General features: G+C 42.4%; 1 protein-coding gene across 3 annotated transcripts in view; it reads left to right on the forward strand.

The window, feature by feature from the left end:
• Positions 1 to 12,603: 12,603 nt before the first annotated feature.
• Positions 12,604 to 15,050, forward strand: part of col8a1b (collagen, type VIII, alpha 1b) — a 19,245-nt gene continuing 16,798 nt past the window's right edge. Inside the window, exon 1 of one of the 3 annotated variants that reach the window (XM_027027704.3) lies at positions 12,604 to 12,669. The gene's annotated coding sequence lies outside the window, so the exon portion shown is untranslated. Of the gene's footprint in view, positions 12,705 to 15,050 lie in introns of all 3 variants that reach the window. The other 2 variants (XM_081706251.1, XM_027027706.3) reach the window with 2 other exon arrangements.

Consider the following 15,050-nt stretch of genomic DNA (forward strand, 5'->3'; position numbering starts at 1 on the left):
TTGTCTATGACCACATCAAGTAGCAATAGTATGTCTATAGTGATGAAGTTGAAGCTAGATGTTTGGAAATAGTATTATTATATGTCAATATGTAACGTATGATGGCGAAGGTATTGTTCTGTATGCTGGTTGCCTTTTATTTATGGTAGGGTTGAAAAAATTAGTGAAGTAATTTTATTCTAGGTATTTAGTCTGATTGCAAGATAAAGTAAATAACACTATCATATATATTCTTCCCTTTGCAGAGTCAAAAACTGGATAGACTAATGAGTAACATTACAGAGGTTAGACACTTGAACTCCAGATTTTTTTTTTTTTTTTTACAAAATCTTTTTTATTGGCAATAACTTTTATTATCAGTATGAAAGTATAAAAGGTTGATCTTGGTAATGTCACTCAGTTTTTGTTCCAATTACCATTGATGAATTCTAGTTTTAGCGCATAAATGTAAAATTACAGATCTTGCAGTAATTAGGTGTTTTTCCACATTAACTGGGAGAAAAAAAAGGTTACTCCTCTGGGTAACTGTGCCCATGGCCATGTTCTAGCTTAAGGTATCAAACAACAAATTGCATTCCTATGATGGTTTGTCTATTCTGAGCTCCTGTAGAAAACTGTAGACTCCCTCCCCATGTAGATGTAGATTTTATTAGTGTACAAAAATTGGTTTTATATTACATATTTCATTTCTGACAGTAGGTCCTCCTAAATCTTCCACGTTGCACCTTTTAATTTGTTAAAGGTAGCATGCACTCTTTGGACAGTGGGATTCTTTCTGAGTTTAGGAACAACTATACCAGACCAACAGGATTTAAGGCATACTACCAGCATTTTAGCTGCTACTGTAAATAAAACAAGTGAGGTTAGAAAAAAGGGCCAATGTTATAAAGATATCCCCCATAGTACTGAAAAAGCTCACCTGTATTCTTCAGTTAAACTATTCATAATACATAGCTGAAACATGCATACACAGACATATAAAACAGGCATGTAAGTTCTTGTTTTAAAGGCCCAAACAGGACTTTGCTGCTAAGGGAGCAGATTCAGATAAGCTACTGATCTTATCGCGGTCAAAATGAATAGGCCCCAAAGCAATTGGTCCTTTAAAGTAAAAGTCAGTGTTTTGTTTTTTGTTTTTTTATCCATGCATTTGCCTTCTGACCTTCAAATTCTTCCTGCCACTGGCTATGATTCTTGACTAGAATTTAGCTAAGAATGTAAAAAATGGCAACAAAGTGCAAATCTTGTTAATAAGAATTTTAAATTAGTTTTACTGTAATCAAAAATGTCCATATCTGGTCAGCATCACTCCTGGGCCACTATAAACGTGCCATTTTAAAAGCCGTCAGGGACAGCGACGAGTCCCAGCAGTCATTTGTTGACCTCCATCAGACAGGGGTAAACAAACGCAGCTTGAGAAAACGTTGAGCGGGAGTGTGCTGAGTGTGTATTTTGCTGTTAAATTGTCCATGAAGCCTGCTCGCGTGTTTACGTGGGGAGTAGCATTAGGAAGTACTGTGCCTTTCCCATGTTTGAGAGAGAAGCTGCAGCGGAATATTTCAGGTTTGACAGCAGACGCTATCGAGGGCCGACATCATTAATCATGAAAATAACGACCCATTTCTTGCACAAATATGGATGATTAAGACCTTTGTTCTCTATAAGGCGAGTTCCCATGATTCCTCGCATTGCAGCGACGCAGAGGGCCATGAGGAACGCCTATTACTGCAAGTGCTTTGGCAACTGTGCTGAGGTTAGATACGCTACAGCGAAGGCAAACTCAGTGCACTGAGCAGAGGTCAGTTTCCCAAAGGGATGGTGGTGCAAAGATTGTGATATGGAAGAAAAACATTTTTCATGGGCTACTTCCCCCCCCATGCTTGGGTCAGAATCTCTGTTACTGCTAAGTCATGAATTAGGCTAGTTTTGCATGCCACGCAAATCAGGATGTGTGCAAGTCAGGCAAGTTGAATTTTACAATTGAATCAAGACCATCTTCACTATTAGCAAAACTTAAGTGCAGCTTAGGAAAGGATTCATTCCTGTGTGAGGGAGCTATGCACAAACATCACTGTGTACTACAGTGAAGGGTCTGCTTCCAAGTTACAGATACAGCGCTCTCTCTTTTTCTCCACATCTATCTTTACCTTTTTATCACCTTTCTGATTGTGCATCCCCCCTCCAGGTGCTCTTTGCATTTTCTCCCTCCTGAAATGGATATTTCATTGTTCCAGACATCTTAAAAGTGTACACAACACGCACACACGTACGTACACACACACACACACACACACACACCATGGGCCTTGGAGGATATGCAACATTTTTAGAATACAAAATCCTGTCTTCACTTGACTTGCTGTTTGCCGTTCCCAGATTTCCCAGATCTCACTGCATGGGTGAGCACCACCAGCTTAACTGCTTCCAGCCCTGTCTGGGCGGTGTAAAAATTCAAGGTTGTACAGTGCTGAGCTTGCTGCCCAGGAGAAGCTCATCTTTCCTTCCTGACCAAATGTCTGCTATCACTAATAACACCAGTGACAACCTTAACTTGTCTGACTAGCTCTACTTCTACGTCTCCTGCAATTGACCACTGTCCAGCAAAGGTATGACAGGGGGTGTTACACACATGATGCTGCCAGATTTCATCTCCCTGATGATCCATCTCTCCTGAGGTCCTCTTGATGTGTGTCCACATTCTGCACTTTGGTCATAGGAATTCAGAAAACAAGCAGTTCTGGAGTCCCGGGTTCTAGGCCCAGATCCCAACATTCCGGCACTGAGACATCCAGACCGTCTCCGGGAAAACAGACAGGATAAGGAAAGAAACGACAAGAAATTGGGGGTGGGGGTGGGGAACGTGCTGTTTCTCTTCCTCCCCGGAACGCAACAGCCGCCGTTCCAGCCATTCAGCAGAAAGCACTTTCGGGACGCCTGGTCCGACTGCTGGATGAGCAGACGGTGAGTCAGTGGTTTTTACTGCACGGAGGCCCTGGACCCGAACACCTCCAAAGATTCTTCTTATTCAAGAGGAGGAGAAGCCCCAGTCAAAACAGTCCACCGCTGCCGTCTCACCCACACCGCAGAGCAACAGGATACCCGCTCCCTGGGCTGGCCAAATAAACACAGGGCCGCTTTCGAAATGCCACAGCAGTTCGTCACAAACCATGCGATTATTACAAGAAGGACAGATTCCCAGGGTACTTGCAATCGATTTTGTGTCAAGACTTCAAACAGACCAGTAAAATGCCACTGTGGAATATCGGCCTGGGACTTTTCTCCTCTCTCATGTAGCCTGCGTTATCTACTACAGCCCATTCCTGCTTTTTTGTAAACTTAGTATTACGTTCTATAAACCACAAACACACATCCTTGAAACTATGGGTTTGGTTATTGTGGCGTTATTATATATAAAAAGTGAACCATTTAGAGTGAACTTTTACCAAGCCCCAGTGTCAAACTGAATTAAACTGAACTTGGGGTAAACATGATTCTGAATTACATTTCATTTGGATAAGCTTAGTTGCATATGATCAGAAGAAATTCACTGCTTGGTCAGAAATGTACGGAGCTGACCTTTCATACAGGCTTGGGAATCTTCCAGAAAGCCTGTGGTTTTTGCTGGGTGGATTCCCCAGGAAATGTACAGACTGCCACTGGCCAGGAAGCAGGTAATTCCTTTTCCAACTGCTCCCTTATTTCCTATGTCTCCATGTCTCCTTCCAAGCTTACTAAGAAATACATTTACCTGGCAATGTTTTTCCCCCTTTTGTGTAAAAGGGGGAAAAGCTGACCCAGTTTAGTACAGTTCCTTGTCTGCCCTGGTGTAAGCCGACTGTAAAAGTGCTTCGGCTGTAACACGCTCTTTTCGGGGACAGCAGTGAAAGAAGGATTCGGGTGAATGAATTAGATTTTTTAGCAGGTAACAGCATGGGGATTGTACACGGCACTGGAGCCATTCTGGTCTGAAGATCCAGTGTAAGAAGCCTGGACAGATGTTGCCTATTAAGGGCAAGGTCCTGAACCAGTTCCCTCCACCCACATTCCTAAGCACTTACACGACGAGGGAAGCATACAAACAAATGTAAGATCTGCCAAAAAGTAAGGCGTCCACCAAAACCCACACATTTCCAATGGTGCCGCAGCACTGTCTGTGAATCCCATGTGCACCTGTGTTGGCCTCCTGATCTAGAAACCTGAGAAGGAAATGTCTGTAGCTCACAGAGAACTCATGTTCTCATTGAGACTTCTGTTTCCTGCTTGAAGACACAAAGATCATTATAAAATAAGAGAGCATGAATGACAATTTCAGCATCTAAGATGCATCTTGAACACCAGGCCCAAAGTAGGCACTACCAAATTCAAGAGTTAACCAGCTAGAACTAAATCCATTTCAGTTCAGAAGCTCCTACATAAATGTGAGTTTCAGTGAGACAGAAGGACCAATTAGCTTTTAATTGAGCTGTGGAATGTTCTAGGCTCCAATGTCTGTGGCTATGGCTTCTAGTCCGATTCCAGTGTGTTATGCTATGACATCAGCAGCATACTGTGACTCAGTTCTTGCCATGGTGGTTTAATGATGCCCCTACCACACACACACACACACACACACACACACACAAACACACTTTCCTTTTCTGTCTGAACAAAGCTTACATTCATCTCATTCAAGTCACGGTTGTCCAGTTTAACAGTGCAATAAGAGCTCTTTTACAGTGCTTATTCTCATTTTTCCTCTTTATGAGAATGAGCTACGCCATCTCTGCATTCAAACTGGAAAAAAACAGCAGCTTAACCAGACAAGGGGTCAACAAAATTCCTTTAAGGTCCCTTCTGGACTGGAGGTCTTCCGTAGGAATCCAGTTTCTTCATGCCTTCTCTCGGTAATAAACTAGCTGGCTGTTAGACTCGCCATCTCAGAGGTGTTAAGGAGAGAGAAATGACTCGCAGGAAAGCTAGCCATCCATAAAACTACGCTGACATTCTCCAGCGCTGTGCATGAGCCAAGCCATTCATATATGTGTAACATATGTCATATATGTCCAACATATGTCATGTTTTTTTAGTTACAAAAAGTAAAAATAATAATAATAAAAAATAATGTGCCCTGTATGACCATTAGTTATATTTGCTAGAAGAATAACATTATTACATATGTACAAAATACATATGTGTGCTGCTAATTAATTGTATAGACTTAACTCCCATTTGAGATCATTTATACTACACTGTGTGTACTAGGTATGCGTCTAGATACAACCAATCACAATAAAATATCTAACACGGAAATAACTCCCACTTAAGTTATAATAATGTCTATTATGCCTACAGTGGGCTTAGAAAACCTCAGGTTCATCTCCGTTGCTTACAGAAGTCAGCACTGGAACCCGCTCAGCCAGGTAATGTCCGGCTTCCTGTCCGCCAACGAGCCGGTTCTGGACAGCCTTAATGTTTTTAAATCCTTCAGCCTTGCTGTCTCTCATTAATCTTCCCTCCCTGTTACTCTTTCCCCCTGATTTGGGCTCACACAGTGTTTCATGCACGCACGCACGCGTGTGTGACGCCAGCACACACACACACACACGCGCGCGTGCATGCATGCTACAAATAGTATTGCAGCATTGTAGTCGGTGGTTTCATGAAAGTGGCAGAAAAGGCTGGAGCTTGACAGCTTAACATCTAGAAAATATGGAAGCAGCGTCCCAAGAGTGGCTATATTAGTTCTAGAGAAAGCACGGCATGCCACAGAGCCTGTTAATGCTCAAACATTTACAGAATACCAAGAATGAATCAACGAAACCTTTCTATCATGGTTTGATGCTGTGCATTTATTATATGAACCTAAGCAAAATTGTGCCCCCCCCCCCCCCCCCCCAAAAAAAAAAAAAAAAAATTAGTTTGACATCTATAACAGGCTTTGTTGTCTTACCTTTTTGCACACCTGGGTAAAACAAAGACCAGGACCCTATCGCACTGTCACATTAGCTCAGCTCACGTCTAAATGTGCATAAACAAAAGAAGAAATGCAAAAGTCCGGGGGAGCTCGGGCAATCTGCTGGATTCGGGGGCTCTCGGTTGATGTACTGGAGTCATGCAGCAGCAAGAATAGAGAGAGTGACATACTAACCTGACCTCCCCAAACAGATGGATGTCCTTAAGGATTTATTTAAAAAGTAGAGGCCAAAGTGCATGCTGCTTGACCGTGTATACCTGACGTGTGTAACTGAATCTTCAGTGCTCAAATCTGATGATTGTACACAAATGTATTTGATTTTGTTCAAATGCTACACATACTATGATGCCAGTTGTGCAGGTGAACCGTCTTTCTTTGTTATTGGTCTCAGTTATGAATTGCAAAGGATATTTGTTTAAAACACAAGTTCTGTGTATGTCATGCCAGGCTGCACAACGCTGAATCACTTAGGAACTAGACTGGAATGGTACCAAGTCCTGGGGACCAAGTCCACTTTCAGCAACAAGCGAAATGAAATGCGGCCTACAGCTTGCATGACAGCTGAACTCTTTTGGTAAACTCAGAACCTAACCTTAGGTGCAAGTACCATCTCAGCGGCTCCTGATTTAAGGAGGTAAGGCTGGAATTTCCATGAGCTGTGTGCCATGTTAGAGATCATGTGTAAGTTTATCCACATAGTGTATGAATCACCGTGCCAGGACACCTGCATGGCTGTCAGTAGCAAATTACCTATCCGACTTACACTCTGTAAATTAGCATCATCGATCACAGTTGTTATTCCCAAAGAAATTTATAACCAGAGAGCAATTTCCCGTTAGCTGAAGCGTCACCCCATCAAAGGAATTTATTTAGTTTCTGAAATGTTGATTAAATTACAAATATTCATAGCCTTCCACTAGCATGGCAGTTTTTCGGTTGGATCCTTCAGGATTTGTGCTTACGCTGTGACAAAATTCTCCAAAAATTTGAAACTATATGTAGTGTCCACTTAAAACTGGAGACAGCCCAACGGGAGATTAATAATTATTATGGTTAATTAATTGTGCACTGTATGCTAGTCATATCTGTTCTGTGGAGAGGATAATTGATTAGACTGTGGCCAGTGCTGTACACAGATCAGTGTTTACAGCACTATTCTGTAAATGTATTCTGTACATCCTAAACTCAGCTGCACAGCTGTCAAGTCTGCATGAAGCCCAGTAAGAGTTTAAGATTAATAGCAGTGTCAGCCAATAGGGGCTCAGAAGAGCATGAGCAAATATACCCGTTGATTAAGGCCATTTCCTAAAGTAATGCTTCACTGAAAAAAAATTATTTATGTGCTTTTCAACTTACACCAATTGAGTCAAATGCCAAAAGATGTCTGTAGTTTTGCATGGGAGCTACACGGCTAATGTACCTAACAAGCATGGGACCTGTTAGTATCACGCACGAAGTTGCTACGGAATCTCAGCTAGACTTATGTTATTGCTGTGTAACTGTGACTAACCACTGAGACTTGGAAATCTGTGAAGGACTCACGGGCCAGTTCTATGATGTTACAGGGCAGTTCGATAAACAAAGAGTCAAAACCCAGATCAGTCTTAAAAATCCAGCCCAATGTCCAAAAATCCAGGCAAAAAGGCACAGAGATACAGAATGGCAGCTGGCGAACAGTTTCCTGACGCTGAGGAACCGGCAAACTTAAGACAACGGTGAAGCTGAAGGGTTTAAGAAAGGTGACTGATTAGAGTGGGAACTAGGGACAGGGATAATAGTTGTCACGGTGACTAGGCCAGAATTCCAGGAAGGAAGACCGCTTGTGGACAGAGGAAGGATTTTGTATTTTTGCATGACTGTTGTATGTAGCAATAGTTTTGGTTATGTTGAATAGCTAAACAGAAGTAGCAGCAGTCTTGAAACCATAGACACTCTGTGTGTGTCCCAACTGCCTCCTTAACATCAATACTAACTAAATATTTAAATCTACTAAATATTTAGGACGGTACAGGACGGTAATATTTTGTGCACTAACATGCCAAATACATACTGTTATTGATTAGTATATAGTATATACCTTATAGTATTAATGTGTATAGTATTAGTGCGCACAATTACGACTCACTTTTTCTTTCTCAGAAGACCATTCCTTGTCACTGTGCCACAGACCGGATATACGCACAGTCTGTGCTCTGCACAAGCATCAGACCTAGATAGGTGTGGCTTTCACTGTACATTCACCCCCCCCCCCCCCCAAAAAAAAAAAAAAAGAAACAAATTATTATTTTGGCAAAAGAGACATCATCAAATTCTTAATTTGCGAATGAATTTTTTGTCAACTTTTTGAATTGGTCCTGAGTTTATTGCTCTATTTCGCCCCCTAGTGGAACAACAGAGTACCTCTTTTTCCTTTTTTATTGGGAGGATCTTTCAAGTCGAGCATGGGCCACATTAGATTAGAACCACGAACTGGTTGCGGGCTGTAAGCTGTACATTTCATACTCCGCGTGCAGGGACAGACAACCTGTGCTATATGACTGCCTGAAAGAATTGACTTACTCCAGTTTTCAGATGTGCACCCAACAGGTTTTTAAAACAAGAAAGCTATAAAACTTACAAATGTTAGAAAAAACACGTACAGTTTACTGCAGTCGAAGTACTTAATGTGTATTTTTCTGACCAAGGTGCTTGAAATCATGTGTTCCATTCAGAAACCTACAACTTGTGGGGGGTTTTTTTTTGTTTTTTTTTGTATCATTAGAATGACATCATCCACATTGAGCATGACAAGTCTATGAGTGAGGCATCCTTTTTCAGCAGGAACACCCCTCAGATGTGTTCTGCAAGACTTAACCTCAAACAGGACATAAACCAGCATTTGCAAATGGAACATTTTACTGCGGCTGGCTAGATAAACTTAAAGGAAAGAAAAGTGAGCTGTGTTCTTCAGTCAGCTGAGGTGGGATTTTTATGATGACAGCATGAAGTTTGTCTGACATCCTATATTGTTTTTTTTCTTTTTTTTTGAAGGGGGGGGGGGGTTATATTCCAGAGTGCTCATGTTTCTTCAAGCATTCCACTGTGAAAATTATGTCAGAAAACCTAGTACTGCAATAGTTGACCCCCTCATTTTAGTTTTTTCCAAAGACGGTTTGGCTGGTAAGGGCAGGTCAGGAGGGTGTCCTCTTTCTGTTTCCCATCATCCCTGCCGGAGTACCTCTCAATGCACAACTCAGCGGATTTTGACTCGACATCCTGCACACCCTCCACACAACTCCCCACTGTCTGTGCAAAAATGAAGTATGGAGTACGGAGAAATGACATCACACAGAGGAGGAGATCTCATTCCTGCATATTCTGCAGCCAAATATTAACATAGCAACCAAGCCCATGCAGACAGAACATAGACACCCAGGCTACTCCAGAAGCCCTTGGAGGATGGCTGTTGTCCAGTGCAGCCAACTCAATAACGTTCTGGTTAATATGTGCTGATGAGAAACAAATGCAGCAAGGGAACAAACATTGTAGCTTTAAGTCCAGCTGTCCAGCCAATTCAATCAGGGCTGTCTGTACATCTTGCCAAACCCAGGAAGTGACATACACAATGGACAAGACATCTTGGACCTTCAGAAACTCTGGATAGGCCTACATTACTGTTTTCAGCAGCAGATATTAACTTTCAGCCAACAGAGCTGGCGAACACTAAAGTAACACCAACACAGCCATATGCACCTCGCATAGTTTCGTGCCAGAGATATACTTTCATTGTCTTTATTATTATATATTAATTTGTTTTTAAGAGGAGCATACTTGTTTACAGTAATGATTGTTTACAACAATGATTCATGCACAATGAAAAGTTCTGATCCTTAAATGTCCATGCCATGTCATTGGATGAGCAGTGGGAGAAAAGCAGTTATCCAGTGAGCGAACACAGCAGTGCGTTGTAGGTTTTTTGTAACTGCGTGTAATGTCTGCAGCATCTGTGACTATGTGCTGAACTGTGAAGGTGACAGTGGGCCAGGCCTGGCCTCCTGCCTCTTCAATCTGACTGTTGGTGAAGCGAGTTGGATACAGTGAGTCTGTGGCCAGGCAGAACCGGTTCTGGCAGAGCCCGGAGCATTCTGGGTGATCGAGGATTGCGGAGTGGAGGTTTTGGAAAGTGGCACCGTCTGAATTTTTGAGGCCGAGTCATGTGACGCCGTTTTCGTTTTATGAAACTTTCTCACGGCCGAGAGCGGACGTGCCTGTGGCGCGGCCAATCTCAACAGCTGCACTGCTGGTTGCGGACAGCAGGGGGCGCCACACTCGGAGAAGGCGACCTGGGTTTCCGAGGTAGGATCCAGCCACTCCAAGTCAGTGACATCACACAGCTGGAAAGCCATAATCAAATCTCAACATAAATATCGTGACCAGCCCCTCTGCTGACCCCAAAACGTCCTTTAATTTACCTAAATTCTTTGCTGTTTTGGACAATGACGCGCTTTTCACAATCGCGGTCGTTTTAGTTTAAATACTCTTGATTATTTTCTTAGTTGTGTCCACTTAATACAATGGCTGCAGCTGAATGGGCGTAATTGCTGGAAAGCGCTGACCCCCACGAACTGACCTCTCCTGATCGCCTTGACCTCACACGCGGTTAATGCGTGCTCGAGAGACGCCGAACGCGAGCATTCATCAAGAACCCTCCACGAAGAGTTGCAATCGTGTATAAATATTTATGGCACAGGATTTCAAATTTTTACATTAGGGTGCATTAAAACACAAATATGATCATGTATGGCTAGTACGGAGTCTGTATTTCATGCAATCGGTATTTAGCTGTGTAACCTAACAGTTAGGTTATTAGCGCCGTTAAGATAGCACAAAGTACTGTAATGTAATCTTTAGTCTCCTAGAAAGAAAGTTCACTTTCCACCATCTTAATGTTGTGGTTCGATAACGAACAGACAAGTTTTGCCTTTTGAAGATGGCCAAATTATCAGGCAAATAAATAATCCTGTCCTTGCTGTGTCTTACCTGTCCGACTGCACATTTTCATACCCACACACACGCGAAAAAAATAGGATTATTTGTAAAATTGTTACCTCTTGCTTTTTCAAATGTTGCAATCTCAGCTGTACAAAAAGACTGTGCATTTCAGCACTCGCGTGAGCAACTGCCTGCTCCACAAATGGTTCCTTATGGCACGGCAGACCAAACGGCTGCGCGTGTCTGGCCGCTAGACTGACTTACTGTCGTCACCTGCCAGCACGTCTAGATTAAAGCGCTCGAATAAAAAAAACAGAAAATTGTACATTAATATCAAAGCAACTCACAAAGCTCTCGAGGCAGCTTCAACCTGACCTTCAGATCTGTGACAGGAAAAATGAACCCAGAGAATTCTTTCCTGTCATAAAGTTATTTATGAGAGATGTTTCCCCCCCACGTCTGATTAATGGTGTGACCGTGATTGCTAGACTAGAGCACGGCGCTAAAAGTCTGGTGCCTGGGCCAAACCACATGCCGTTGTAGTTGTAAGTTAGTGAGTGAGCACCAGTTGGTGTTTGATGTTTGGAGGAGCTGGTTCAGTGATACAGATGAGAGATGTTGCATGTTGATGATGATGATGATGATGACGATGATGATGATGATGATGGGACTTGGTGTTGGGGTTGGAGAGACAGCTGATCAGGAATTGTTAGCATTTGGAGGTGTGCCGAGTTCTGTCAGCAGGTGTTGGGGTAGGTTTGGGGGGGGGGGGGGGCTTGTCCAGATCACTAATAATGTCCCCCTCCCTAAACAAGCAGGCCCAGTGGAGGGTGCAACACTGTGGGTGGCAAAATGATAACAAAAACAGGAACATACTTTCTACAGTGGCTCAAATGGGAACCAGCTGTCAGTCTGGAATCCCTCCTGTACACACTCTCTCTCAATCTCTCTCACACTCTCTCCCTCTCTTACACACACACACACACACACTCTCTCTCTCTCAATTTCTCTTGCACTCTCTCCCTCTCTCACACACACACACACTCTCTCTCAATTTCTCTCACACTCTCTCCCTCTCTCACACACTCTCTCTCAATCTCTCTCACACTCTCTCCCTCTCTCTCTCCAACCTTCTTACACTTTGAATACTACTAGTCCCAGTTATTCATAAAATCAGTTCACAAGCATACACATCACTGATGTCAGTGGCTGGTATCAGTTTCTCATACTTTCTACATTCCTTCCAGGCCTTTTGGTTAAAATTCAGAAATGGAGCATGCTGTGCTATTTTACTGTTATTACATAAAGCTTTCTGGAATAGAGGGTTTTCATTTTCTCCATATCTCTCTGTATGCTTCAAATTCTGCCTCTTACTTGTGCTTTACTCCTCAAAACCCTTTTTTTCTCAGACAACTCTCTCAGTTTCTTGCTTGCTCTCAGTTACTTTCTTTCCCGACTTCTTTCTCTCTAGCTTCTGTCTCAGTATTTCTTTCTTTTCAATCTAGTCTCTCTCTCTCTCTCTCTCTCTCTCTCTCTCTCTCTCTCTCTCTCTCTCTCTCTCTCTCTCTCTCTCTCTGTCTCTCCCCCCACCTCCTCTGTGATCTGGCCAGACCCCTCCCACCTGCCCATAAAAACCTGCAGCATGCTGCCTGATGTTTTTAACCACAGAGTAGTTTCAGTCCTCTTTCCCTGCCCTGAGAAAGACAAAGAGAGAGAGAGAGAGAGATATAGAGAGAGGGAGAGAGGTAAGCAGCACCTGATGCATACATGAGCTGGAAACGTGAGTAACTATGCCATAGTGTTGTGTTCTTGCATGTGATGTTTCCAGTGTTCTGGATGTGGATTCTCTGGCACAGTACCAGGACGCCAAAGACGGTCTGAGTGCTTGAATGACGTGTGCGTGCAGCATTGTTGCTTTTCATAATGGACTTCTTGACTCTAATGTTACATATCCACTTATGATTTTTCCAGTTAGCAGAACTGACTTGAAATCCTTTGAAGGTCTTAGACTGTGGAGATACTTTATAGCACAGGAAAAAAAATGATCTGATATTAATATCTTGAGTCAGCTCAGCATGTAACACAACTAATAATATGTAGAGAAAAATCATAAAGTTTGAAAAATAGTATAGCTGGATGAATGCTTATTGAAAAACATGTATCAAAGTGCAAGATTTATTGACACATGCATGTGTTTCTGAAATGAGACGTGAACAAATTTGCTGTTATGTTAATATATGTTATGCATATGTTAATATGCATATTATGGTACGGGACAGCTACCTGCATTCAGATCTGGTGTTTCACTTGACCTCCACCTACTGCTCCACCTGGGCGTTTACTACCCAGGGTTCCAATGGTGGACTCCCGGGCCAGAGGTGAGGCGAGGCAGTAGAGAAGAGGAGATGTCAGGATGTTATGGCTTGTGGCTGCCTCACTCTCTCTCACCCCAGGTTCCTCAGCTTAGCAAACAGGTCGTGGGGATCCAGGAGTAGTCGGACTGCCCTGTGCAGACTTGTCTCCAGCATATAACAAACTCACAGTGTGTTTATATGCGTACAGTTTTTTGCCAGACCTCACCTGGATTCCAAAGAGCACCGTTCACCCACTCGGTCAGTCTCATTAAAGGACACAACTTAAAAGCAAAGAGTAGAACAAATGTGAAGGTTTTTGTTAACTTTACATACAGGTCAAAGGATGTACTTAGTTCCAGCTAATTAAATTATGTAAGTGATTTGTTTACAAAAACCCTCTGTTTTCAAAAACAATTTATTTTTGTATAAATGAGACCAGCTGGCCAATATAGTAGTCCAGTGTTTTTAATTGTTAATTTTGTTGTCTATTTGTAGTCTGGTGCTTTTGTTTGTTTTTTCTTTGTTTGTTTGTTTATCCTTAGGAGTTGTTGGATATTTGGAATGCTGTCATGGAAGCTCAGTTCTGGTAAGGAGTCCTTGTCTGAGAACTAATGACTGGTGTTTTCAGATAGCGTGGACTGTAGTTAGACCTCACAAGGACCATGGGAATGCGTTCTGTTTCTGATTGTTAGTGCTGTAATCGCCAAGTTGTTTCTGAGAGGGTGCCTCATTCACCGTTCATTCCTCTGTGGCAGTGAATAGTTTAGCATGCAGAAAAATTCTTCTCCCAATTTCCCTCCCTCTCTCTCTCTCTCTTTCTCTGTTTCTGTTCTGTCTGTTTATCCTCTCTCTTCACCTCCCTCTCTCTCTCACATCGTGTCAGTCTCTATGCCTCTTTCTCCCTCTTTTTGCTTCTCTTTTGTTGTATATTTTTCTTGACCTCCCTCCATTTTAGTCTCTCTCTCTCTCTCTCTCTCTCTTCACATTTTTCTCATCATGTAAATCTCTTTCCATTTCTATTTGTCCCCTTTTTATCATATATATCTCCTCTCTCTCTTTACCTCTCCTCTTCTCTCTCTCTCTCTCTCTCTCTCTCTCTCTCTCTCTCTCTCTCACTCTCTCTCATCCATCTATTCTGATGAATATAACTTTAGTAATCACTTGGGATCTTTTGCACAGCTGCGGGTGAACTGAAGCTAATGTGGTAGGAATTATGTTCGTTTTAGTGGTGTCAGTCAGCTGTTTACAGAAGCTCAGCCCTGTGCACCCACTTCACTGGCGTTACTACAACTTACGTTGCTGCCAAAGACTATAAATCTCGCTGTCTTACTGGTTGTTTCGTTATATCACAGGCAAGTACGAAGGACAAATTATGATAAACAGTGTAAATGTCTGTGATATTTATTTGAATGTGTTATGAGTCTTTAAATATGGCTGTACTGTTGGAAGTGCATAATATATAGTTGGCATTTGTACACCAATGCGTTGTCTTTCTCTGACTCACCGGACTGTTCACGGAAAACACCTGTACAACTTTATCCCACTCAAATTCCTTAAGTGGCATCAGAAGCATTTAAGACTTTGTCTGGCTGGACTTTTTCATTAAAGAATGCTTCAGTACTGATTTACGTGTTTTACCTTGTCATGAACTGAGGGATCCTTTTAAAATGTTTTGGATTTATTTTGTGCTTTAAATTAAATCGCTGTGACGTAGTGATTGATAGACTTCCTGACCCTGTAACTTCACTTTTTAAAATGTCGTCGGTATACCT

This window comes from Electrophorus electricus, chromosome 23 (genome assembly GCF_041902795.1).
Source record: "Electrophorus electricus isolate QZ-2024a chromosome 23, ASM4190279v1, whole genome shotgun sequence".
NCBI lineage: Eukaryota > Metazoa > Chordata > Actinopteri > Gymnotiformes > Gymnotidae > Electrophorus > Electrophorus electricus.